The sequence below is a fragment of the Notamacropus eugenii genome, chromosome 5 (genome assembly GCF_028372415.1).
Source record: "Notamacropus eugenii isolate mMacEug1 chromosome 5, mMacEug1.pri_v2, whole genome shotgun sequence".
Classification (NCBI taxonomy): Eukaryota; Metazoa; Chordata; class Mammalia; order Diprotodontia; family Macropodidae; genus Notamacropus; species Notamacropus eugenii.
The window spans coordinates 426,685,545-426,710,651 of record NC_092876.1 but is presented as its reverse complement, the minus strand read 5'-3'; the positions used below and the strand labels follow the sequence as shown (position 1 = coordinate 426,710,651).

The following is a 25,107-nucleotide window of genomic DNA, read 5'->3' as shown; positions in this document are numbered from 1 at the left end:
AAATTGTGTTCAGTTTTGGACATGTTGAGTTTAACATGTTTACTGAACATCCAGTTCTAGATGTCTAATAACAAATTGACAATGCCAGTTTGGAGGTTAGGTCTTATAAAGAGAACTGAGAATCATCTGTACAGTGGGTATGAACTGGATAAACATCCAGTAAAAGAGACTGATAATGAGGGGTCAGACAGGGAGGAGAAGAACCAGGAGATAGCAATGCTGCAAAAACCTAGAAAGAAGGGAATATTGAGGAGAACAGCATGATTAACAGTGGAAAAGGGGGCAGAGAGGTCAAGAAGGATGGGATCCTTCCCTCATCAAGTAGCACAAAAATGTGTTCTTCAAACAAATTTGTAATGTACTGGGTTAAAATAATGCAAGAATTATTATTTATTAATATGAAATCAAATGAGATAATATATGTTAAGAGCTTTGTAAGCCTTAAGAAGCTAGATAAATAAAAATTACATAAAGTTAAATAATAAAGACAGAGTTCCTTGAGTTGGAGTGTTACGTGGTTGTTAATAATGCTAGTTAGATACTTACTAAGTTCAGTTATTTCTATGCTGATGAAAGAGTGCATATGTTCCCATTGTCCTGCCCTAGTCCTAGCCCTGGAAGGGCTAGTGCATTTCATTTGGGTCAATAATTTAATATCAGGAAACTTATGCATCCTTTTATATGAACTGTTATATCAAATAGAATCAATTTCTACCCGATGCTGAAGAAAAGGAAATTTAAAGAATATATGTGTTCTTTAAATTCCATAATGGATTCCATATCCATTATGTTATGAACCTTCATACATTCCTTAGAACAAATTCTTTTCCCAATGCTTTTCACAGAATAGAATGTTTTTTGAGTTGGAAGGGACTTTTTTTTAGCTCACCTGGTTCAGTTCCCTAATTTTGCAGATGAGAAAACTGAGATTATCTCATTTATTTAGTGGTTTCTAAAACAATTCTCTTTACTAGATCATTCTAGCTCTTAGTTAAATTTATTGTTGCTTGAAATAAATGGGGATTCTCAGGGGTTTAGAATTCACTTGCAGAGATTTTCACTATAATTAAATTTGTTATAATGGGGTTTGATTTGTAACCCTTGTTCTCTTCCCAAGTATCCGTATTTAATTGCTATAGTTCATGAGATGCAGTTTGGTAATGTGAATAAAGGGCTAGATTAGGAATTAGGAAGTCAGTTCAAGAACTGTCTTTGACATTTACTAGCTGTGTAACCATGGAAAAACCACTTAACCTCTCTCTGAGCCTAAGGCAACTCTCTGAGACCAAAAATTTTAAACAGGTTGTGAACTGCCCAGGATTAATTTTCTTTCTTGGTTCCCTCCTCCTCTCCGCATCCATTGCTTTTTAAACTCCTGTCAACAATAATCATTTAAGAAGGTCTTCTGTTATTTGTCTTTCCCACTTAAAGAGGACCACTAACATCACAATGTTGGGGTCAAGGTACAGTTTGTTTGACTGTGACTGATCAGTCCAGTATGAATTTGGAAGGCACTACCACAGTTTGGGCACAAGTAGTCCGTTAGAACATTTGGGATGGAGGTGTCTCTAGATTTGTACATCTCACATTTCCTTTGATCTACTACAATTCTGCTTTCTTCATGGAATACAGTGCTTTCTTTGGTGCAAGCATGCCATGCTGCATGGTCCTCTGCCAGTGTCTCTTGTGTCTCATAGTAATTCCAAAATTCTCCAGAAAGATCTTGAGAGTGTTCTTATACCACTTCTTCTGACCTCATGTGAGTGCTTGCCTTGTCCAATTTCTCCACAGAATTTTTTTAGGTAAACATACATTTGGCATGCTGACTATGTGGCCAGCCCATCAGAGTTGTGCTCTCTGCAGTAGAGTTTGAATGCTTGACAGTTCAGCTCAAGAGAGAACCGGTGTCAGGTACGTTATCTTGCCAGATAATCTTCAAAATCTTCATAAAACAATTCAAATTGGAAACAATTCAATTTTCTGGCATGTGCTGGTAGAGGATCCAGGTTTCACCGGCATCTAGCCATGAAGTCAACACAACATTTCTGTCTGGTATGCTTCAGTTTGGTATGCAGCCTAATACCTTTTCTCTCCTACACTTTCTTTCAGAGCCTCCCAAATGCTGAACTAGTTGGTTCTGGCAATGCTTACAGCAATTTCATCATTTATGTAAACATCCCTGGAAAGCATACTGCCAACGTAAGTGAACTTATCCACAGCATTCAAAATTTCTCCATTTGCTATAACCAATGATTCCATGTATGGATGGTGTTTTGCTGGCTGGTGGAGAATCTACTTTCTTGGTGATGATTGTTAGGCCAAAATTAGCACAAGTGGTAGAATTGATCCACACTCAGTTGCATCTCAGTCTCAGAGGCTGCACTGAATGCACAATCATCTGCAAACAAAAACACTATTCCTGTGTCCTAAGTAGCCCAGTTCTTAAACTAATTCTCTTTTTAACTCTCTCTTCAAATTTTTCTATTACATTTTCATTGCTTGTAGATTTTTTGATCCCTTTTTATCCCCCTTGCCACTTGAGTTACCAGGTCAAGCTCATCTATCTCTCTCTTCTCTACCGTTCCCTCAAATCAACCTCCATAAATTTTTTCCATGTCATCCCATTGTCATGTCACATTCCATTGCTCATTTAATGAGAAACCACTTTCAATTAAGAACCCTGATCAATTCAATGATCAACTATGATTCCAGAGAACCAATTATGAAGAATTCTACCTGACAGATAGATGATTGACTAATATGCAGAATGAGACACATTATGGGGCATGGGTTTATTTTACTTGATTCTGCATGTTTGTGTTATAATGGTTTGTTTTTCCCTTTTTCTTCTTCCAAGTGGTGGAAAAGAAACATTTGTTAGTTGAAAAAAATCAAATATAATTTAAAAATAAAAGAATAAGGAATGACTTTTTAAAAAGTGCAAGAGACCTCCTCATTCATCCTTAGGAAATGTCTGTCTCTGCTTTGGCAGAGAAGTTAGAATGATGGACATGCTCATAAAAAGAGCTTAGTCTCAGTAGTATCCTAGTTGCCTGCCTCCATTCTGTTAGGGCTGGGGGGAAGTGTTAGATCAGTGAGTGGTATATGTCTCCTCTCCCTTTCTGTGTAAATAGTTATTACCATCTGGCTGCTAGGAATTCTCTCTGCCATTGACTCCTACTGGATTTGGCTGCTTCACTGCTGCTATTGGGGCCACTACCATTCCAGTAGCCATTGAAAATTCCAATTATTCCCAACCACTGGTAGCACCTTTAATAGGAGTCCTAAATCTCTCAAACTCACAATGTTACCTGGGCACTTTCATATCAAGCTACTCATCTGCTAAGGTCAGGAAAAAATAAACACAAGAGACAAAGGCAGCCATGTGCTCACAGCTGCCAATAAGGCTGCCACTTTCCCCCATCTCACTTTTTGGGTAGATTTTAAATCCTTGTAATTGTAAAGGAAAAGAGTGAGAGATCAGAGTGTCACTACTTTTATAAGCACACTGTATTCAGTGACTCTTGAGTTATCAGTTCTTCTAACTCCTCAACCAATTGAATGATTTTACGGCATCGTACAGTGCTAACCCATGAGCCATCATGACCAACAGGTTTTTCTATTTCCACATGGCCAATTGGATTGAAACTAGGCAAGAGGGTATTTACACATACCTCAAGGATTGGCACTCATATGCTAGTCTACTTCATTATGCTCTGTTTTTTACCTATTTCAGTACTGAATAATTCTTTTGTTGTTGTGTTGTTGAGTCATTTTTCAGTTGTATCCTACTCTTCATGAACCCCTTTGGGGTTTTCTTGGCAAAGGTATTGGAGTGGTTTGCCATTTCCTCCTGCAGCTCATTTACAGATGAGGAACTGAGACAAGAAGGATGAAGTGACCTGCCCAGGATCACACAGCTAATAAGTATCTGAGGCTGAATTTGAACTCGTGCCAATAAAACTTTCTGATTCCAAGCCTGGTGCTCTATCTGCTGCACCAACTAACTGCCCTCAGGTACTTACTTGAGCTATATTTTATTTGCAAGAGAACAGTGAAGTATTGTGGAAAGACTCCTGAGCTGGAAGTCAAAATTCATGCTTTCTATTCTTGGCTCTTTCATTTAACTTTACCACCATGTGTAAATATTCCAGTTTTCTTATTTAAACAATAGTGACCATAATATTTTGACTGTATCTCACAGGGTTGTCATGAGGTATGTGGCTGCTAAGTGATGTAATGGACACCATTGGTCAGGAGGACTTGTGTTCAAATCCTGACCCAGGCATTTATTAGCTGTGTGACTCTGGCGTCTCTTTCAACCTCAGTTTCATCAGTGAATAATAACAGTCCATACATTACAGTGTTATCAGGATCAAATGAGGTGATACATTTAAAGAACCTTATTGTTATTGGTAGTGGTCTTTCATTTTCAAAGAGGGCCAATAAGGTCACAATGTTAGGGTAAGATGGTTGGTTGGTTGTTGTCCTTTGCTCTCAAAGAGGGCCAATAAAGTCACAATGTTAGGGTAAGATGGTTGGTTGGTTGTTGTCCTTTGTCCTCAAAGAGTACCAAAATGGCATCACTATGTTAGAGTCAAATTTCAATGTGTCTGACTGTGGCTAATCAGACCAATATGAGCTCTGAAGGCTCTACCACAGGTCAGGACAAATAGTCCATGTGAATATTTGGGGTGGATACTCTAAATGTGCATATCCTGCATTTCCTCTGAGCTGTTTCAATTCTGCTTTTTTCATAGAATACAGCACCTTCTCTGATGTGGGTATGCCATGCTGAGCGATCCTGTGCCAGTGTCTCCCATGTCACGAAGTAAATTCCAAAGTCCTTAAAAGAGACCTTGAGAGTAGCCTTGTATTGCTTCTTCTGACCACTATGTGAATGCTTGCCTTGAGTGAGTTCTGTATAAAACAGTCTTTTTGACACGTGTATGTTTTGCATTTGAACATCGTGGCCAGACTATCAGAGTTGCCCTCTTTGAAGCAGAGTTTGAATGACTGGCAGTTTAGTTCGAGTAAGGACTTCAGTGTCTGGTACTTTATCCTGAATAATGTGTGATGTCTTGACTTGAGCATGAATTGGATTTGAGTGAGGCAGAGTTGCACAAAGTCATCAGCCTCATTCTCTCTTCCAGAGTCATTGTAGTTCAATGGTAAGACAAGACAGGATGATTGGTGATGGCTTAAGATGCAGTGGATGACATTGGCATCTTTGGTATCTGACCAAGCTCTAAGCACTCCACAGTGCCTGCTTCAGCTGCCTTAATGGCCACTGGAACAAACTGTTTTCATCTGCCCATTCCACAGGGAAAGTCTTCACCTGCTTGGGATAGATATCCCCCTGAGTTAATGACTGGTTTGAGTCCTCTCAGTTATCTTCAACCTGGTTTAGCCCATCTGCTGAAATGATTTTACCAGGGTGTGATCAGTACATATACTACAGCTCCTTGGAGCCACAGGAGACAGTTGGGGATAAGTGGACACCAAAGATGGAAGAACAGCCCTGAGAAGTGCTCAGAAAGTCATCACACCAGAGGTGCCAGTCCTCTCTGAACAACCCAGTATAAACCTTAAAACAATACTGAAATGTTTAATACTATTATTATACTAAGTATCAAATGAAGATATGGATAGGGAGGCACCTACAATGTAAACTGTTATTTTATAGGTAGAAGGAAGGAGGAAAGGTGGTAGTATCGAAGGATAAGTACAACCAAGGTATTAAAGAGGAAGAGGCAGGTGGTGGTAAGGAAGAAGGTCAGCACTGATTGGCATTGAACCAGCAGGTCTCTTTTAGAACTTTCCAGTAAATCTGATGGTGATCAGACTGCCAAGTTGTGAAACCAAGGATGATCTTCTTCTTCTGAATTCTAGAAAGTTGTAGTCTCTATATCTTTGCTCCACACATCTCCCTTTTGAGAAATTTCCATGGTCTAGGAAAATGGAGATAAATAAGCTTCCCCCTTTCTAACCCAATTGAATATCACAATACTTCATAAACCAGGCCAATGAACCCCAGATCAATACTACAAAAGGCCAAATGTCACTGATTCCATTTCTGGTTCTTGATTGAGAATAGATACAGCCTTGTAGTTTTTCCACAAGTCTGAAATTCAAGAGCATAGTTCTCTGGAAACTCTAAGCTAAATCTTGGTTAGGAAGGAGGAAGCCAAGGAAAATGAGTCAAATACCATTACAATCCTTTTGGTAAGTAAAGAGCAGAAAAGTGAAAGAAGTCAGCGAACCTTGAACAATTTAACGATGTCCCTTCCAGAACAATAAAGGGGAGTAAATTTTTACATTCACCTAAAATTTCTCTATATATTTACCTCAGAATGGAAGTTTAATGATTTATCTTTTTTGTTTTCCTTTCATTCTTTCTCTCTTTTCCTTCTCCTTCTCTCCCTTCTTCCCTCCCTCTATCCTTTTTTCCTTCCTTCTCTCCCTCCTTCCTTCCTCTCTTTCTTCCTTCCATTCCTCTTCTCTCTCCTTTCTTTTCTCCCTCACTTCTTTCCTTTTTCTCTCCCTCCCTCCCATTCTTCTTTCCCTTGTTTCCTCTCTTTCCTTCCTCTTTCTCTTTCTCTCTGTCCTACCACTCTGTTTCCCTCTCTCTTTCTGCTCTGCTGAGGTTTAAACCATAGTTATTATGTAAGGGTACAAAAAGAAATTCATCTCAGTAAATATTTGAGCCCAAATGCAGTATCTGAAGGCCATCAAACCCTTGCTGATTTCTTGAAAGGTTTCCTTAGTGTCTTTGTCCAAGTAAAAATGCCCTCTCTTCTCATTGATCATTTCATAAAGACTATTTTTGTTTTGATAGAAGGATCCTAACAAACTCTCTGGGCATTTTTGTTTGGACTGAACTGTGAACTTGTGAAATGATGTCCAGGCAGGAATCCAAGTGAGCTCTGCTGGATTCCTGGCAACTGAGAAAGGGATTCTGGTAGTTACGAAGCCTTCCTAATGACCTTTGGGACCAGGCCTTTCCAGATGCAAAATGGATACTGATCCAAATACTTTTTTATGGGATACTGATCAAATTTATCCATTTCCTAACCACCCACTATATAACAAAAATGATTATTTTCTTATGAATTTTGGGAATGAATTCAGTTGAATTACCTCTCCCCCTTTTTGGTGGGGGGAGGGGAGGTGAAATATACAACAGTAATGTATCTTTTATGAAAGACTCTCCTCTAATTTTCTATTTCAGTCTACACGTCAATTTCATATTACCTGATGGGCTTGGGGTAGCAGTATATTTCCCATTTACTAAGGTAACTCCCTTCCCTCATTTAAATCTTCCTCTAATCCCACCTCTTTCAGGAAGTCTTCCCAGACTCACTGATTGATACTCCTTACTCTCAGAAACTGACACGTCTAGACATTTATCTTCCCTGTAGGTACCAATCAAGTCTAGAAAATCAGAAAAATCTGAAGGAAAAACAGAAACCCAAACCAGAACCTTAAAAGCAAGCCTCACATAGGAAAGATTGTGTATGTTCTCTTTTGCAGTGTACTATTATACTGGGTCTTCTTGAGTTCAAATCTGGCATCAGACACTTACTAGCTATGTGACCCTGGGCAAGTCACTTCACCCTGTTTGCCTCAGTTTTCTCATCATGAGCTAGAGATGAAAATGCAAATTATTCCAGTATGTTTGCCAAGAAAACCCCAGATGGGGTCATGAAGAGTTGGAAATGACTGAAACAACTGAGCAACAAAAACTATACTGGGTCATTCTATTTTAGCTTGTATCTCATGCTACTTCTGAATGTAAACTTTCTGTGGGGAGAATCCAGGACTCCAGTAATTATGGTAATTTCATATCTTAATGAGGAATAGTAGATACTTTAATTTCTATTTTACCCAAAGGAGTGCAGAGCAAAAGAAAGTTCTAACTCTCAAATGCATTAAATTTTTTTTGTTAGTTAAGGGCAGGGAAAGCCAAAGTTACTAGGTTGAAACATGATGGCTCCTTAAGGCTCTTCTTTAAGCTAGCACATTGACTAAGAAATAGTTGTTAATGAAAGGTAATAGCTCTTAAAAACAAGAAGAAAAAAAGGTCAAAAGGAGATGCAGGTTGTTTTTGAGATGTAAACTGAGACTACAATAGGTCCTATTGTAAAGCTCCCAGTAAACTGAAGATAGACAGATGATGGCTGTCTGTTCTTAGGACACCATGACACCATGAAGACAATGATGTTGTTCTTATGTACAATATTTACCTGGATAGTGGCCAAGTGAGGTACTGTGACTTTTAGTCCACTGTTCTGTTCATTACTGGACAATGCTAGAAAAGAAGAGGAGAGGGGAGGAGAGAGAGGAGAAGAGAGGGGAGAGGAGGGGAGAGGAGGGGAAGGGAGGAAAAGAAAGGGGACAAGGTAAGGAAAGGGGAGAGAAAGGAAGAGAAGGAAAAGAAAGGAAATGAAAAAGACAGAGAAAAAGAATGAAAAGAAAGGGAAAGGGAAGGGGAGGAAAGGAATGGAAAGGAAGGGAGTGCATGTATATATATAATAGCCATGGTTACCTGGAGGTTGCATATAGCACACACAGAGCTGCTCTTAACTGCTTCTGCTCTGCTACGTGTGCTTCTCAGTGTTGAGAGTACTTCATGCTTTGAAATAATTATGTCTGCAGGATGACTATTAAAGGTAAATGCACTGTTGAGGACTGGTGAACTTAGATTAGCTGACCTGTAGGGAGTGTGCATTGGGGATACTTTGTCTGGGATATTTTTAGGTTGCCCACTTATAGGGGCCCAGTGGAGAGATTCTCTGACCAGGATCTTCATCTGAATAACCTAATCTTTTAGGGATTCACCAGAGAAGAAACGCATTTTTTTTTCTATATTCTTTTGTTTTCAGACTAACAAGACATTTTTTCATATCTTTCCTTTCCAAGTCAGAGCATTTTCTTTCAGATAACCTTTGTATGAATTGAATGCTTAAAACTGCTTACCCTGTCCATTAGAAGCACAGAAGCCAATATGAGCGGTTATTTCTTCTCTAGAACGCTGTTGCCTAGCAATTTGCCAAGATGGGAACTCATCCAGGTTAATTTTTAAAAAATTGCTTTTGAGCAGGTCTAAACTGATTGCCTTATTGTGACATGTGTCAGGTTGTTGTTGTGTGTTGTGTTCATCCTTCATTTTCCAAGAGGACCATACCATCAGAGAAGTGATGACATGACTTGCACTTGACTTTGTTCTGAGTGAGGGAGAGCTGTGCAAAGTCACTAGCCTCACTTTCTCCTCCTGACCCATCTGTATCCAGTGACCAGATATTCATCAGGATAACTGGAGACAGCCCAAGATACAATGGGAGTATGTGTCAGGACAATTTCCATGAAATCTTTATGGACCACAGGATAAAGTTTGCCTGATGGCCCAGAAATCCCAAGTAATCAACTCTAAACCCTTCACAACTTTTAAAGAGTCCCATACCTCTTTGGGGCTTTTATGAATTTGATTTCTTCATAAACTAGGGACAGTTAGGTAGTGTAGTAAATAGAACTCAGGAAGACGTGAGTTCAAATCCAGCTTCAGACACTTACTAGCTGTGTGACCCTGGATTCCTCATCTGAAAATGGATATAATAATAACACCTACCTCTCAGGGCTGTTGAGAGGATCAAATGAGATCATATTTGTAATGCCTGGCACATCATAAGCCATATATAATTTTTAGCTATTTTTATTATCATTAGTCTGCTTGTCTTAGTGAGGGAATGTCCATTTGGAATGTCCTTTGTGTTGCAATGAGGTATTAGAGAAATTTTAATTGCAGGAATACAGAAGAATGTTTGTAGGAAGAAGTTTTGTTTCTCCTCTGAAGGTGAAGGTATCTTCCAGTCAATCTAGGTCCCATTTTTTTGGAAGCTTTGTTGGGTTTATACTTTCCGTTTGCAGGAGAGGAAAGGTCATTTTTTACTTTCCCATTTTCCTTTATTGTCTTTGTGCTGTGATAAGTAAGCACCAAGACATGCCGTAAATTGAGAGTTTTGAAAAATGTTGTGTGTTTCTTGAATTGTATAACCATGTGTTTGGAGGTGAGTATGAGTTACAGGCCCACCATGTATGGTAAGACTGGACTCTCATGGAAACCTGCTAGTTTTCAGGTTGTTTAAGGACTGTGCCACATGGACTTTGCTCAGATTCTAGGGGAAGGTTCCATGGAGCAATATTTGGGCCTTCCTAAGACGCTAGAGAGCTATCCAGAATTTGGGACTAAGGACAAATGAATCAAAAGTGCACCAGCTGATTTTCTGGGGACAGTAAATATTTAATTAGGGAAGGAATATAACGGAGAGGGGAATTGATCAGGTTGCCCCTGATTAACTGATACTCCTCAGTCTGTTGATGTTGGTGTAATCACAGAAAGCAATAGGCAGGTAATAGCGAGATGTTAAAGTCTTAAACAAAGTGTTAAGGAAGGGTTTATACTTTGTTAACCATTTATGAAGTATGAAGAAATTCTCTGATCAAACTAATGAAAAGAGGGTAGCTGGCCATTGGATGACCAAGGACCAGCCATAATTTTGGTGGCCCTGTAAAAAGTGGGACACTCTCTAGAGAGCTGAGAGTGTTAGGATCTCTAGGCCAAAATCACCCCTCTATCTTTACTCCTCTCTTGTTACTGTTAGGAGATACTCTGTTTCCAGAGCTAAGGCCCAGCAAACAAGCTGATCCTGAGCTTGGCATAACAACGATCCTTTGCAGTCACCAACTGGATGAATTCAGACACAGCAAAATCCCAAAACTGTTTCACACCAGCTCCAGGTGGTCCCCGAGCTCAGACAAGCACCTGCAGGACCTATGTTATAATCATGAAGCCCTGCTATGAATCAAACTTGTCTCATTGTTGTGGTCATTGTTGGGGCTACAGAACACTGTGTAGCCACTACAAATTATATATGTATTAAGATTTGATCTCACTAACATGGGACTCCTTGTAGAGGAAACTCTGGCACATGTGTCTAATTTCCCTCTCCCAATGGAATTAAGAAAGCTCCTTATTTATGACCACTGTTAGCTCTTTGGTTTTATTTTGTTTTTATTTCATTTTATTTCTTAGTTGTGATAATCTGCGTGAACTCAGTATTTTCAGAATTAACAGCAGTTGCATAATCTCTGTGACCAAGGAGTCATTTGTTTCCAGACTTGACAAGAATCAAAGCAGGCAATAGGTCTGTGGAACATAAGCTCTGGCAACAGAGAAGAGAGCCAGCTATGGAAGAAGAACATAGCTTTTGAGAGGGATTTGATCTTTGGTTCTTGGTGGGAAAGGGAGAAATCTCTCCCCTTTTCCACCAGTGGCCTTGGGATCTTGCTGAGGTGTTATGCAGCAGTAGGAGAAACCATGCCCAGCAGCTATTAAGCATCTGAGGGATGAAACAGCTTTGAGGAGTCAAGAAGGGAAGCTACCCTCTCTATCAGGAGTTGAACTTCAAGAGAGGAACAGGCCTAGGGAGCACAGGTAAATGACTTGGCCAGCAGATGTTTCACACAAGGAGTGCAGTGTAAGGACACAATGATAACAGAAAAATCATCAAAGACTTCATGGGCCTTGGTCACACTGTGTATTCCCTAAGCAAAAGCCTTTTTACTAGTGTGTTTCTACTCTTTCCTCTGACACCACTTGTAGTTGTGGGAAAAAAAGCCCCAAGTTTATTGGGGGAACTTTTGTTACTGTCATTCATATGATGTCATCTCAGTAAAACCCTTTGCTTTGAGCCATTTGTGTCTGACTGACCATTAAAGGAAAGCACACCAGAGGACTACTTTTTTATATCCACAAAGTACCTTGAACTTGGAAGTAGCTGCTACCTAGGGACCCATCCATCATATCCATCATCCATCATATCATATTCACATCACCCAAGTGTGAATTAGAGGAGGAAAGGTAACACAGATGGGGTACTATACATATGTGGGAGGGACCATTCCCTGGGGGAAATGGATTTCCCCCAGCTCAGGATGTAATTACAAATAACAATTTTTTTTTAAAACTAAGTATAAATGCAGATGTCTCACAGAAAGTAAAATAAGAAGGTAATGGTATTAACATTCTATTAATCTTATATAAAGTATGAATTTCTGCCTGATCGCTCTACAGGAACTGGTTGTCTTTAAATAGTTTACTAAATTCTGCAGTCAGGCAAAGCCATGAGCAACTTTGTGGAGTGTGACCCTTATGCTTATACCATAGTGCAATAGGAATGAGAGAAGATTTCCTCTCTTTCAATGGACATGGCAGTGGTATTAGTTACTCCAGAAGGGAGTAGAAACATTTTCTCCAGAAAGACACAGACACATACACAGAGAAGGAGTTGAATCAACCTACTTGAGACCAAAAGCAATTTTGAGGATCAAGGACCTCTGGCAGCAGAGAATAGAGCCAATTATGGATACAAGAGAGAACTAGCTTGGGTAACTGAGAGTTGAGCTATGGAGAAGAAAGGACCCCAGGAACCTACTTAAGTGACTAGTACAACAGAGACACTATCTGGGATGGGAGATGAGAGATGCAGTCTGAGGACTCAAGTAAAGAAAGGCTATCTAGGCTCTGAAGAACTGAAGCCATGAGGCCCCTGATGACATTTGTTACCTAAATGTGTGTCTCACTACATTTATACTCAAAATTTCTGCCTACTCTCTTCCTGGACTCTGTATGTATTTATGGGCCTCAGGAGTTAGAGTTTGGGGAGGTCCAAATGCTGAGATACCCTAAAACCTAGGGGTAGCATCTGCTCTTTGGGAACACAACCTTCAAGTTAGGAGAGGGCAGTAATGCAGAGGGTCACTAGATATACAACAATATGGATTCATTTGTTCTTCCTTAGGTTCTCCAGTGATTGGCATACATTCATTCAATCAATAATGAGTCAATAAACATTTATTAAGTGCCTACTATGTGCCAGGCCTATCCATTGACAGAAGGGCATCTATAAAGTATATTAATGGCAAAGTTGTAGGTTGCCTTTAGGTAATTAAAAGAAAATTGTGTATTGGAAAAGACATCTGGAAATACAAGTTAGCTGTTGAATATGACTCATTTCCTTAGAGTTTGTTGAAGCTGTTAGTCTCCATTATATGCCAGATTTCTGACAGAATGAAAACATCTCTCTTCTTCCAAACCAGTTGCATCGTTTTGTCTTTAGCAAAAAAATTCTTTTCAGAGATAATAGAAATAAGCATCATCCTTATCTTTCACTTAATTAACATACACATACACACAGAGGACCTGGTATTATTTTGGTGGTTAATAAAGGATTTATTTCATAAATATTATGCTTACTTTTTATGCCATTGAAGCAGCTCCTTTCCTTTGATAAACAACACATTCATCACTAAGTAATGATAAAAATCCAATTAACTAAATTTTCAAATATATCTGTGGGCTAGGATTTTGATTAATTGAAAAAAAAGTCTTAAGAGATCTCTTTTTCTCACCAAATATGATATTTTTATTAAGACTGAAAAAAATTTCAAAAACCATTTGAACTACTGCAGCAAAATATTCAGCTAAATTTCCCTTTAAAGTTTTTTGAATATTCATGTAGCAATCATTAGCTTTTCTTCAAGACAGAAGCAATGCTAAGAATTTGTAAACCAAAAGGATGGCAGGGAAGTTTGTTTTTCTTTCAAGGCTTATATAAGAAAAGTTTCAGATAGAGCTATTTTTAAAGTCCTGATAACTTCTTATAAAGGAGAGATAGAAGTTTTAAAATGTAAACCATAACCTGATTTGTTTCAACAAGCACTCCATAAGCACCTATTATTTTCTACGTTACTATTCCAGACATTCCATGCCTGGTACTTAGCAGATGCTTGGTAAATTCTTTTTGATTTACTGATTGACCATCTATATTTTGGGATCATTGAGCATTTTCCCTACTTGGAGACCAAATGATAAGAGAGGTCCACCTAATTTTTGACTTAAGGTATGAAGTTTGAAACTAAAGAACAACTACTGACTTTCTGTGTTTCTTCCATCCTGGGTTCAGTTTTAAAGACACAGTCTCTAGAGGGAATAGGTGATGTCTATAAATGTATTAAATATAAACTCCTTTAAGTATTTCATGGTGAGAACGATTTACTAACTAATAAAACCCACGTTCAAGTAACTTAAACTGTCCTGTGCAAACAGAGAGACCAAAAGGAGTGAATCATAGATCTAGGAGAAAACATTCATACCCAGCAGCATGAACAAGGGATATTAAAAATGGTCCCAGTTAAACTAGACGTACCTTTCTGAAAACAAGAAGAAAGAAATGACTTACATTTAGGGGTTAAAACTATGGTGCTCCCCTTCTTCCCTTGGAAGTTCAGTCTGACCATTGAGGCTCCATTCTGGCCCTGCAGCTTGGTAAATCTTCAAGGCTTTGTGGAATGTGTGGTCTTGCACTTGCTGTAGGTTTATGCTAACAGACGGCCAGCAGCTCTGGTTGTTGCCATGACAACAGGGAAGGAAGCCTTCAGCCTCCTACTTTCCTTAAGGACCCAGAAGGATCAGTACCTGCATTATTTTGAGTTTGGGTGTACTCAACTTGAAAATTTACAGGGCAACAGGGGAGGTTGTTGTGATAGGAAAGCCTTGAACAAACTTACTTTAGTACAAGAAAGCTTACTTAACAGGAAATTGCATGATTAATTTTGGAACACTGAAACTCCTGACATGTTTTCCTCATATGGCTATTTCACTCTCTGACCATTTGCTTCCTGAGTTATTATGCACAGTAAATGTCTGTTCTCCAGCACTAATTGTCCCCTCACAGAGGAAAAGATTAAATGCTTTGTAGTTTATGCCTAATATCATCTCTAAGGATTGGGCCACCTCTTATTCTTCTCTATTTCAGTTATATGACTAGACATTCAGTTTATTTCATTCACAATCTTTTCTCAGTTTTTCTTCTTACAGAAACTGAGAGCTGGGAAAGAATGTAAAGGGCATTTTTTAAATTCAACTTAAAATGAGAAAAATAGGGCCTTGAGTGACCATGACTTGCCCAAAGTTACAAAATCAATATATTTTTTTAAATGGGACTACAACCCAAGTTTTTGGACTTTCAGCTCACTATTCTCAAATGCTTCTTCTCCATATTTAAGAAACAAAACTTCTCAAAATACATAGATTAGTCAGTTGGCAACAGCAAAAGTCATTCTACGTTCTCTTATTGAGGTTTATTTTTATTTGGCAATATTGACCATGTTACAGTTCATTTTGCTTTGATTTTTCAAAGTTTTTCCTTTTAAAATAAAATAACACAGGCAACTCCCTGTTAGGAGGAAGGGCTAGCCAAACAGAGATAAAATATGGCATGACTTGAGAGTGGAGAAAGTTAAACATTTACAGTAGGATTTCTATTTCCTCATGTTTTAAAGCATTTGAGGTTACTCTATTTGTTTTCTGTGTTAGCTAAAATAAGCACTTAAAAGTTGGTTCAGCAAGAGAGTGGGGAAAGAGTACCAAGCCACTTGCTGTGTGACTGTGGGCAAGTCATTTCTCCTCCTTAAATTTCAGAGACTTTCTCTATAAAATGAAAGAAATAATATTTTTACTGATGTCCTGATAGGGGTGTTTTGAGGAAAGTGCTTTAAAATTTATGAAGTCGCTTTGGGGTGGGACAGATCCTGCTGTCCCATGATGATTACAGGAATTGTAGGTTGAGGCTTGGACAGAATGACCTCGACGTGAACTAGATGTGGAGGCTAGCAAACAAGCCAGTGGAATCTGCAGGGAGGAAAGCAGGGAAGAGAGGGAGTCAGGGGCACCATAAGAAGAAATAGAATCATGACTGAAGGCTTCAGTGGCCCTAGCAGCAACAAGTCCTCATTCCCCAGTGCTGAGAAATCTGATGCAAGACAGCGATGGTCCTAGGAGAGGATTTAGAGAGCGAAAGTTAACTGGAGCATCGACCAGCAGGCAACAGGGAAGAATTCTTCTGTAACTATCCCAAACCTTCTCCTTCTCCAACTTGTTTGTTGGCAAGTTGTACTCCTTTTTAAAGCCTTTTGACTTCTGTTGTTATAAAAGTTTGGTCTACAAAGACTTGCTTTTGCTCAGCGTGACTATAAAGGTAGACTAAGCATGCTAAAGTGACGGAGCAGCTCTGAGAAGTATTTAAAAAATATTTTCCAGAATATATGCTATAGGACCCCATATCCTGACTTTGTGGTTGAAGGGACCACCAGGAGGCATATTTTTCAAGTCATTTATTCTATTTGTGTTTCACAGTGTCATAAAATGCAAAGAGTAGAAATGAAGTAAAGCCTGAGTCTTTTTTCTTCCTGCCTGTCCCTCAGACTGCATGAACTGGTCTTTCATTTTTATTGGTTGTAACAACCAAATGTGGGTCTCTGGGAGAGAGCCTAGTGGGCCACTGAGGCTGTGGAAGTAGGGGATTCACAACTGAGTGCTACAGTGACACCTTTGGGTTATCGCTGTATAAATGTGTGTGTAACAAGTTCTGGGATATTTGTTCCATCCTAGTGCCTTTCTCTTCTGGGTAACTGAAAGTAAATTGTGTCACTCTAAGTGCTGTGCAAGCTGATGGGTGCTGCTGGTAACTGAGAAAACCTAAAGAAAGCAGTGGGGAAGAAGAGCTTGAGGGAAGGAAGGAGTGGCAACTAGGGGAAGAGAAGACAGGAGGGTTTTTACCCTTATCTTCCACTTGGATTTGGCATGGCAAGCTTGGATGATTATATAGAGTTTTGCCTTGGCTTTGGGCAATGGTGCAATGGAGGAAACTGTGTGCTAGGGAAGTATGGGGAATATCAAAGAAAAGCAAGGAGGGTTGAGAAAAAGAGGAAGAGACTGAAAGCCAGAGAGAAACAGAGAGATCTTCCTTCTCTTTCTACAACGAAAATCCAGGGAATTTCAGGACAAGGCAACAAGACTAGTCGGGGGAAACCTCTGCCAGGAGAACCCTCATACTTGGGACTGCAAGCGATCCTCAGGTTTATACATGTAACAGCAGGCCCCAAGGTCACTCAAAGACTTTGGACTCATTGTTTATGAATATCAAAAGGCCATAAATGCTGTTGTATAATAGGCAGGTGGCTTTGTTGCCTGGCTTTAACCCAGTCATCTATGGGGAAGAACAGAAGGAGCTTAGTCAGGGCTGTACTGGAGCCAGCTTGAACCTGATCAAGAGAGCCAATTATTAAATTTTCACTGTGAGCATTCACCCCTCAGAAATCAGCAAAAGCTACAAATCATGGCTCAGATTATTGTTTTCTTGATTGTTTAGAATTAAGAAAGTAATGGAGAAAGCATTAATGTTGTAAATTACACTTAAAAGTATATCATGTACACAATTTATCCCCCTAGAGAGTCTCTCTTTTTTTTTTTTTTTTTAGGCCATCATCATTAGGTGACTTGCCTAGGGTGACACAGCTAATAAGTGTCTGAGACCAGATTTGAACTCAACTGCTCCACCCTAACTGCCCCTCCCAGGAACTCTCTTGTTAAATATTTACCAGCATAGCACTGGACTTAGGGTTTAAAAACTGAGGAACCCTGAATTCCATAGATGTTTGGTAGTTGTTCAGGCAATAACCATTATCTGACTTAGGTAATATAGCCTTCAGAGGTTGACAATTTGGAGGTTTATGGAATGATTATTATAGGTGAGGTCTTTGACAAAGTGGCTCTGCTCCAAAAGAATCTAAAGAAAAGATTAAGCTTGAGGAAATTAGGTAGCTGGAAATCCTCTGATTTTTTGCTTTAAAGAGCTCAGCACTTGAGGTTAAAGATCTGTTACTTATTGGCCTCAGTAGCCAATAATCTAAGGGAACGAGGCAAGAGAACCCAAAAGGAGAGACTTTTGTTTTGAGGGAGTAGAAGAGGGGATAGTCTGATTACCAGTTAAAGGTTTCTTCTGCCTTTTCAAAAAGAGTTAGAAAAACCTATGGGTTTTAAGATAATGGAGCATGGATGCACTTGTTCTTTCCTTCAAGGAAATCATAAGCAAGATTTTCAGTGGAATGAAAATCTCCAGGGAACAGACCAGTGCCCAGAAAACCAAGTGACCATTTAAACAAAGACCAGAAAATAGTAGTTAGCGGAGGAGAATCCAGCAGAAGAGCATATGGCAGGAAAGTCTATGCATCTAAGCACATGCGGCAGAAGTTAAAAAGTCAGTAGAATTCAAACCAGGAGGGAAGTTTACAGTGATATTATTAAAAGATATCAGTGGCTTTTAAGTACTGGAGGCATAATTTGACCCTCCATACACGTACCCTGATCACATATGTTTTCTGTGTCAATCTCTCTCTATGTGTGTGCCCTTGTATGTGGGTTCTCTATATTTATTTACCCTTCCAAATTGGATTGTATTTATTTGCACTGAGGAACATACCTCAAGTTTATAGGAGATATTTGTGACTACTTAATATACTATTTCATGAAATGCCTTTGCCTTATACTTATTGTGTTCTCTGGCTGTGTAGTAAAGATGAATACATTGATGGGACTAGTGAGCTCTGGTTTTAGGGAATGTAGACCCATAGAATATGTTGAACATAAGGTTCACTGAGGGAAACTGCCCTGAGGGCTAGAGGTTTGGTTCCTTCAAATACTACCTATACATCTTTGGGACTAATGGTTGCTCATTCTATGATTTCCATTTTATATTCCTCTTTTTAATAAAACCTTCTTCTCTAATGTTATGACTTCATGTCTACTAATGGTTTCAGTATACAAGGGAGGGGTAATCTTTCATGTATCTGGCCTCAGATACATACTAGCTATGTGACCCTGAGAAGTCACTTAATAGCCTTAGTTTCCTTATCTGTAAAGTGGGGATAATAATACCTCCCAGGGTTGTTATAAGGATAAAATAACATAATGTTTATAAAATGCTTTTTAAAACTTGAGGCACTATCTAAATACTGTCATCATCATCATTTTATAACATCAGCTCTGATATACTTCCTGATCATGTACAAAAGAACTCAGATATAGGCAGGCTGATAATATACTCAGGGGGATGGGGTGAGTGATACCTGTGCAGGTGTGCCAGAGAGGAAAGGTGAGAATGAATGAACATGAGATGCTGTTTCCAGAGGGTACTCAAGTTTCCTCTGGAATTCAAGCTTCTTTCCCATTGTTGTTAGCTAAAGTTAAACATGCTCAATAAAACTCACCAAAGAATTCAGGCCTCCTCTTTGTTATTCATAATCCCGTGAATTAGAACTATTTTAGGTTTGAAGGAAACAATTTGGGAAGGGAAGATGATTAATGTCCCCTGTCCACATTATTTCCTACATCTTTCACTTGCCACCAGCTGCTCTACTCCTCCTTTCCTCCTTCCCTCCTTCCCTCTACCAAGATAAATTCATCACCAGGAAATTTATCACCATAGAGATTGCTTCAGCTTTGGTACTAACACCTCAGCAGTACCCTCAGTTGCTTCAATCCTTGTCATTGGGGGACTGGAGGGTGGGGCAAAAGACCCCTCCCATAACCTCCCTTTAAAGTGGCCTCTAAATGTCAGCCATCTCTTTATTTGCCACCAGCTGCTCCGATTGGCTTGAACACAACATAATCGTCATGATGCCCTGACATTAAGTACTATTTAGCAGGACCCTGCCTCTTGTCACCCTCCTTTTGTATATTGTCTTCTCATATTAGAATTAAGCTCCTTGAGGGTAAGATCTATCGTTCCTTTTCTCATTTGTATTCCCAGTACATAGCACAGTACCTGGCATGTAGTAAATATTTATCATGTAATCTATCAGCAAATGCCTCTCTGAGTGAGAGATTTGTGTGAGGGGTGGGGGGAGGTGTTAAATTAGCATTCATACTAACAAAGGAAAAAGAGATTCCACACACAAAATGTTGTGTATCTAGTAGAGATGTTTGGAAAGATACTCTTTACAACTGATACAGTTTTTAAGATGGCTGCAGACAGAGAATGCTATAAATGTTCAAGTCTGCAATCTGAAGAGTATTTCCTGTTATCAGGTAGTGACCACTGAAATCAGGTTGTGTACCTTTCTCACATCCGTGAAATGATCAGTAAATCAGGAAAAAGAAAAGCTTTCCTTGGAAGCCAGCTTTTTGTAGGCTCATTAGGTCAATGGGGGAGTCAGGGGTGGTGTGAAAGTTTTAATCTCTGACACAGTCACAACTTTTGCTGAAGGGTGCTAACATCTGAGGGAACTGAGTGAGTGATTATGAATGTATTATTCCCATTTTAGAATAGACTTCTCCTGTACCCTACCTACCTTGTTAGAAGGGCCACCTGCATCATCCAGTTGGTATTTCTAGATGAAGGAAGATTGTATGACTGTGTATCATTTATTCAGGCAAGCAATTACTTTTTTTAAAAAGTAGCTTCTGGGGGTCATTGCTTTGGAAAACTTAAAGATCCAGAAGCCTTATGGTTATTTGTCCTGGTCACCTGCCAAAAAGTTCCACTAAGCCTGGTATTTATGGACAACAACCTCTAAAAACATGGGCTGTGTGGACCCAACAGGGGGATAGGCTGCTGGACAGCTCACTTTAGGTCTAAGTTTTATTTGAAAGAGGCAGACTTCTAAGGTAAATGAGGACCTTATTATCTACATGAAGAATGTAGGTTCTCCAAAATTCCAAGAGTCCAATAAACCTCTGTGTCCCTTTTTAGCCAGAGAAATGAGTGTCAAAACCTTGCTCTGGACTGGTAAATTCAGCATCATCTGGATTATCCCCATCCATTATATTCCCCAAAACTTGTCTGAGTGATATAGATCCTGAATTTTCTTAGGATTAATTTCTAATTTCTTGTTCCTTAGGGAGTCATCATCCAATCTTGGGTGTCAGCCCAGGGTAGACACATCCAGACTATGTAGCACATCAAGAGTATAATAGTGTACACCAATGCCCTCAGGAAGAGGTTTTTTTTTTTTTCAGGCTACTCATCAGAATGTGGCAGTATGAAGGAGATTTTAAATAGCCCAGGAAAGAATGATAAATATATAGTAGATTCCTTAGGTGAAATCAAGCTATTCCTGATTAGTTTCAGTTACATGAATAAAAAAAAGAGGCATTTGTGAGAAGTCTTACTCTGAGTCTGGACTGCCTGCTCTGTCATATTGATGAGGTCAGGAATAACTGCAGAGATAGGCATGATCAGTTCTCTGTAGTTCACTGTAATCCACTTTCCTCATGGGCAACAAGGGGTTATTGTAAATGAAGGAGGTAGAGCAAAGAACCCCAGCATCCTTCATCTATATCTCTAGAAAGAAAATATCTTTGACTTCTTGGTATAGTTTGGTGTTAACTACAGGGGAAGGTTCAGGCAATTTCATTTTTTATTGAAATATTTTATATTTTATAAAAATATGAAATTGCCTGAAATTTCCCCTGTTAGTTAACACCAAACTATATCAGATCCCCAGGAAATTTCAAAAGTTTCCGTTTGGCCATATCAGTAACACACAGAAGTTGCTAAAGGGTCTATATAGATGCCAACTCCCAAGGTAGTCCTTTCCTCAGTGCCATCTATAATTCTAGTGAAAATTTGAATGTCCTGATGGGCCCATCAGTATGACAGTAGGCTAACTGTCCATGTTCAGCACCCCTTATATCCAAATTGGGAGTGGGCTTTTTTTGGGGGGGTGCTTTAGGCTTGGGTGAACCCAAACAGCCTCTACTATCCCAGTGCTAGAATCCCCAGTACAGTTTTATCAGCAATCTCATAGACTGGCCATCAATTGCTTTATTAACAACCCTGTATTTCAAGAGCCAAACTCTAAGTTTCCCCTGGGAAGCTCTATCTATTTAATTAGGGGAAGGGAGGGGAAAAGGAAGGGAATAAGCAGTTATATAGTGCTTACTATGTGCCAGGCATTGTGCTAAGTGTTTTTTATGGGAAAGGGAATAAGTATTTATATAATGCCTACTATATGCCAGTCACTGTGCTAAACACTTTACAAATATTATCTCATTTGATCCTCATAACAACCCTGGGAAGTAGACGCTATTATTTTAATTGAGGAAACTGAGGCAAACAGAGGATAAGTGATTTGGCCCAGAGCCACACAGCTAGGAAGTGTCTGAGGTCAGATTTGAACTCAGGTCTTCCTGACTCCACCACACCACCAGCTCCCTCTGAGACAGCATGGGCAGAGACACCACATCTTCTATTCCCAGAGTACACTAACATCAGTATTTTCCCTCATCACCACTGTCCCAATCTTCTGCTTAAACTTCTTTTGTAGCTTTCCTAAGCCTGGGTCATTCTCTCCGTGTGACATATAAGTAAAGCCTGATTTCATTCAGCTGGGACCCCTCCAAGAAGGGGGAATATTGTTACCCCCAAGCAGACTGGTTATAGGATGTGGCAGGCCATGGGGGTTAGATACCCTTACACATCCAAACTATTAAACCTATTTTCTCTAGGAATTTCATCACCTCCCCTACAAATCCCTAATGGGAAAACAGTTGCAATATGAATTTATCTTTATGGGACCACGTATGCATAATTTCCCATTTTAGCCACCTAAAAAAAGTCAAAGGACAAGTCTCCATTTGGGACATTCAAATGATTTACATGGCTCTTCAAAAGTATGTTTGCTGAGAGATGCCCAAGCCTATGGAACTGTGCTGATCTCCTGGGGCTCCATTGGACCGTGATCTAAGCAACTACTGTTCAGGTCAATGACTCATCATGTTGCTCTCTAAACCTCTCTTTCTAGAAAACTGGAGGTGAAAGCCTGCCTTCTCCTTCCTTCTGTGAAGGAAATTATGGGGAGATTGGGGGCAAGTTTTGACTTTTTATTACCACTGTTTCTGATGTCTCATCTTCACTTCTACTCTCAATCTTGTGTTTTCTAGCTCTCTTGAAGGGAAGCCACAATCTTGCAACAAAACCTCTGGGTCTTGAGTTGGGTCATACTTTCCACCCACAACCTGTGAGTTCCTGTCTGAGGCCTCTTGGTCTCTATCTCCATCAGCCTCACCTCTCTTCCTCGTACTACCACCAACTCCAGAAAATGTCCCTATGAAGATGCCCATCAATTGGGGAATAACTGAACAAGTTGTGGTCTATGAATGTAATGGAATATAAGTTGTGTATATTGTTGTTAAGAAATGATGAGTAGGTGGATTTCAGAAAAACCTGGAAAGACTTAATGAACTGACACTGAGTGGAGTGAGCAGAACCAGGAGAACATTGTACACAGTAATAGCAAATATGCAATGACTAACTCTAATAGACTTAGCTCTTCTCAGCAATACAATGATCTAAGAAAATTCCAAAAGACTCAAGATGGAAAATGCTGTCTATATTCAGAGGAAAAGCTATGGAGTCTGAATCTAGATCTAAGCACACTATTTCCTCTCTTTTTTTTCTTTTTCGTGGTTATTCCCTTTTGTTCTGTTTCTTCTTTCACAACATGACTAATGTGGAAATATGTTAAATATGATTGTACATGTATAGCCTATATCAGATTGCATGCTGTCATGGGGAGGGAAATAGGGAGGGAGGAAGAAAAAAATGAACTCAAAATCATATAAAAGTGAATTTTGAAAACTATCTTTACGTATAATTAAAATACTATTAAGGAAAAAATGCCCCTATGCTTTCATTTTGTCCTTAAAAATGAAATCTCTGTCTCTAGCTCCTGAAAGTATTGGGCCAGCTTACCTGAAATTTTCTTTTGATAGCAGTTAAGACCCTCCATAATCATTAACAATAACAAGGAATGGTAGACCTGTTACAAATCGGGGCTTGATTTATTTTTTGTTGATTGTCTAGACTAAAGATAGTATTGGAGGAAATGTTATTAATGAAGGTTAAACTTAGGAGTGAGTTCTGCTTAATAGCACTGTATTTATGTATATTTGTATGCATTATACATTCTTAGTAAATAATGTTAATTAAGTTACTTTTTTAAAGGATACCTGCAGTTGTAAAATTTCTAAATAGTAAACACATCTTTACATACTTTATTGGGAGGGTCACTGAAACCTCAAACAGATATTTTGGAATACATCGTGGCAGCATAATTTATCTGTCCCTATCATATGCTAGAAGGCCATGGGAGAGTAGATCTGAGATGAATATGTCTGCTTTCCATGAGTTACCTATCTTACAGGTGCACTGGACACAGAGTAATAAGCCTGTCTGCTGAAAGGAGCCAATCAGGAGCCAATGCAGTGAGTCAAAGTCTTGTTCATTCCCAGATACCTTTGTTGATGTTTGCCAGCTGACCTGGATGAGCCATGTACCCCAAACCAGCCTAAACCAACCTTGTAGTCAACTGTTCCTGCAAAACATCCTGTTTCTGTGTTCCACCTGTTCCTAGGAAAGACTGTCCATTTTTTTTCCTAACCCCTTTCACAACCTCCCCTTTGTGGTTTTCTAGCATAAATTGCCCCTGCCTTTCCTACACTGTGGGCTCCTTTGTACTTTGTATTAGGGTACCTCAGCACTAGAATTTTTCTCCTAATAAAACTTTTCTGTTTTCAATTCAATTTGGACTTCCCTGCATTTTGAGGGGTGGGCTTTGCCTGGTTGACAGCCATGACAGAAGGAAGACAACAACTTGTCATAGGTAGAAGGATTCCTAACAACTGTATTTGCTATGAATTCCAGGGGCAGACTTGATCAATTCATGCAGTCAGAACCCTTGAATAAAATATTCAAGTAGTAAGTATAAAGCCAAATAGGCCTGGTCAAGGTTGGTGACCTCACTGGGGCAAATGTATTGGATGAAATCTGAACATTTTGGAAATTGTGACTCTTCTCCCTTAGTCCAGTAGCAGATGGGAGAAACATTGGATGGTATTTGGGATTGGGGTATGAGATCAAATAGGGAATGGAGCTTTAGAAAAAGGCTAAAAATAGTGCTTGGCAGAGAGAGAAGGGGCATGATTAGTTCAGCTTAGAGAGAAGCAAGAGATGTGACTGAGAAGGAGAGGGGAAGAGGTGGTTCAGATGGAGTGGGGAGTGGTCAGGCTCTCCCTGGGGCAACCAGCATAGTTCATGGCAGGTAGATGAGATAGCAACAATATGATTGATTGGAGGAAGGCCTCTTGACTGTGAATCCAAGTACCTGAGGGATGTCTTCTTTCTTCTATTTTCCCTTCTCATTCTG

The 25,107-nt window shown here is 39.4% G+C and overlaps 1 protein-coding gene and 1 long non-coding RNA gene across 3 annotated transcripts in view; one reads left to right on the top strand and one right to left on the bottom strand.

The window, feature by feature from the left end:
* Window positions 1-14,615, bottom strand: part of EPCIP (exosomal polycystin 1 interacting protein) — a 39,956-nt gene extending 25,341 nt beyond the window's left edge. For both annotated transcript variants that reach the window (XM_072615063.1, XM_072615064.1), the window contains exon 1: window positions 14,301-14,615. The gene's annotated coding sequence lies outside the window, so the exon portion shown is untranslated. The remainder of the gene's footprint in view (window positions 1-14,300) is intronic.
* LOC140507113 (uncharacterized) lies at window positions 1,226-23,579 on the top strand. The gene is made up of 3 exons (XR_011968200.1): window positions 1,226-1,911; window positions 2,110-2,199; window positions 22,844-23,579. It is a non-coding gene; the product is annotated as an uncharacterized lncRNA (long non-coding RNA).
* The last annotated feature ends 1,528 nt before the right edge of the window (window positions 23,580-25,107 follow it).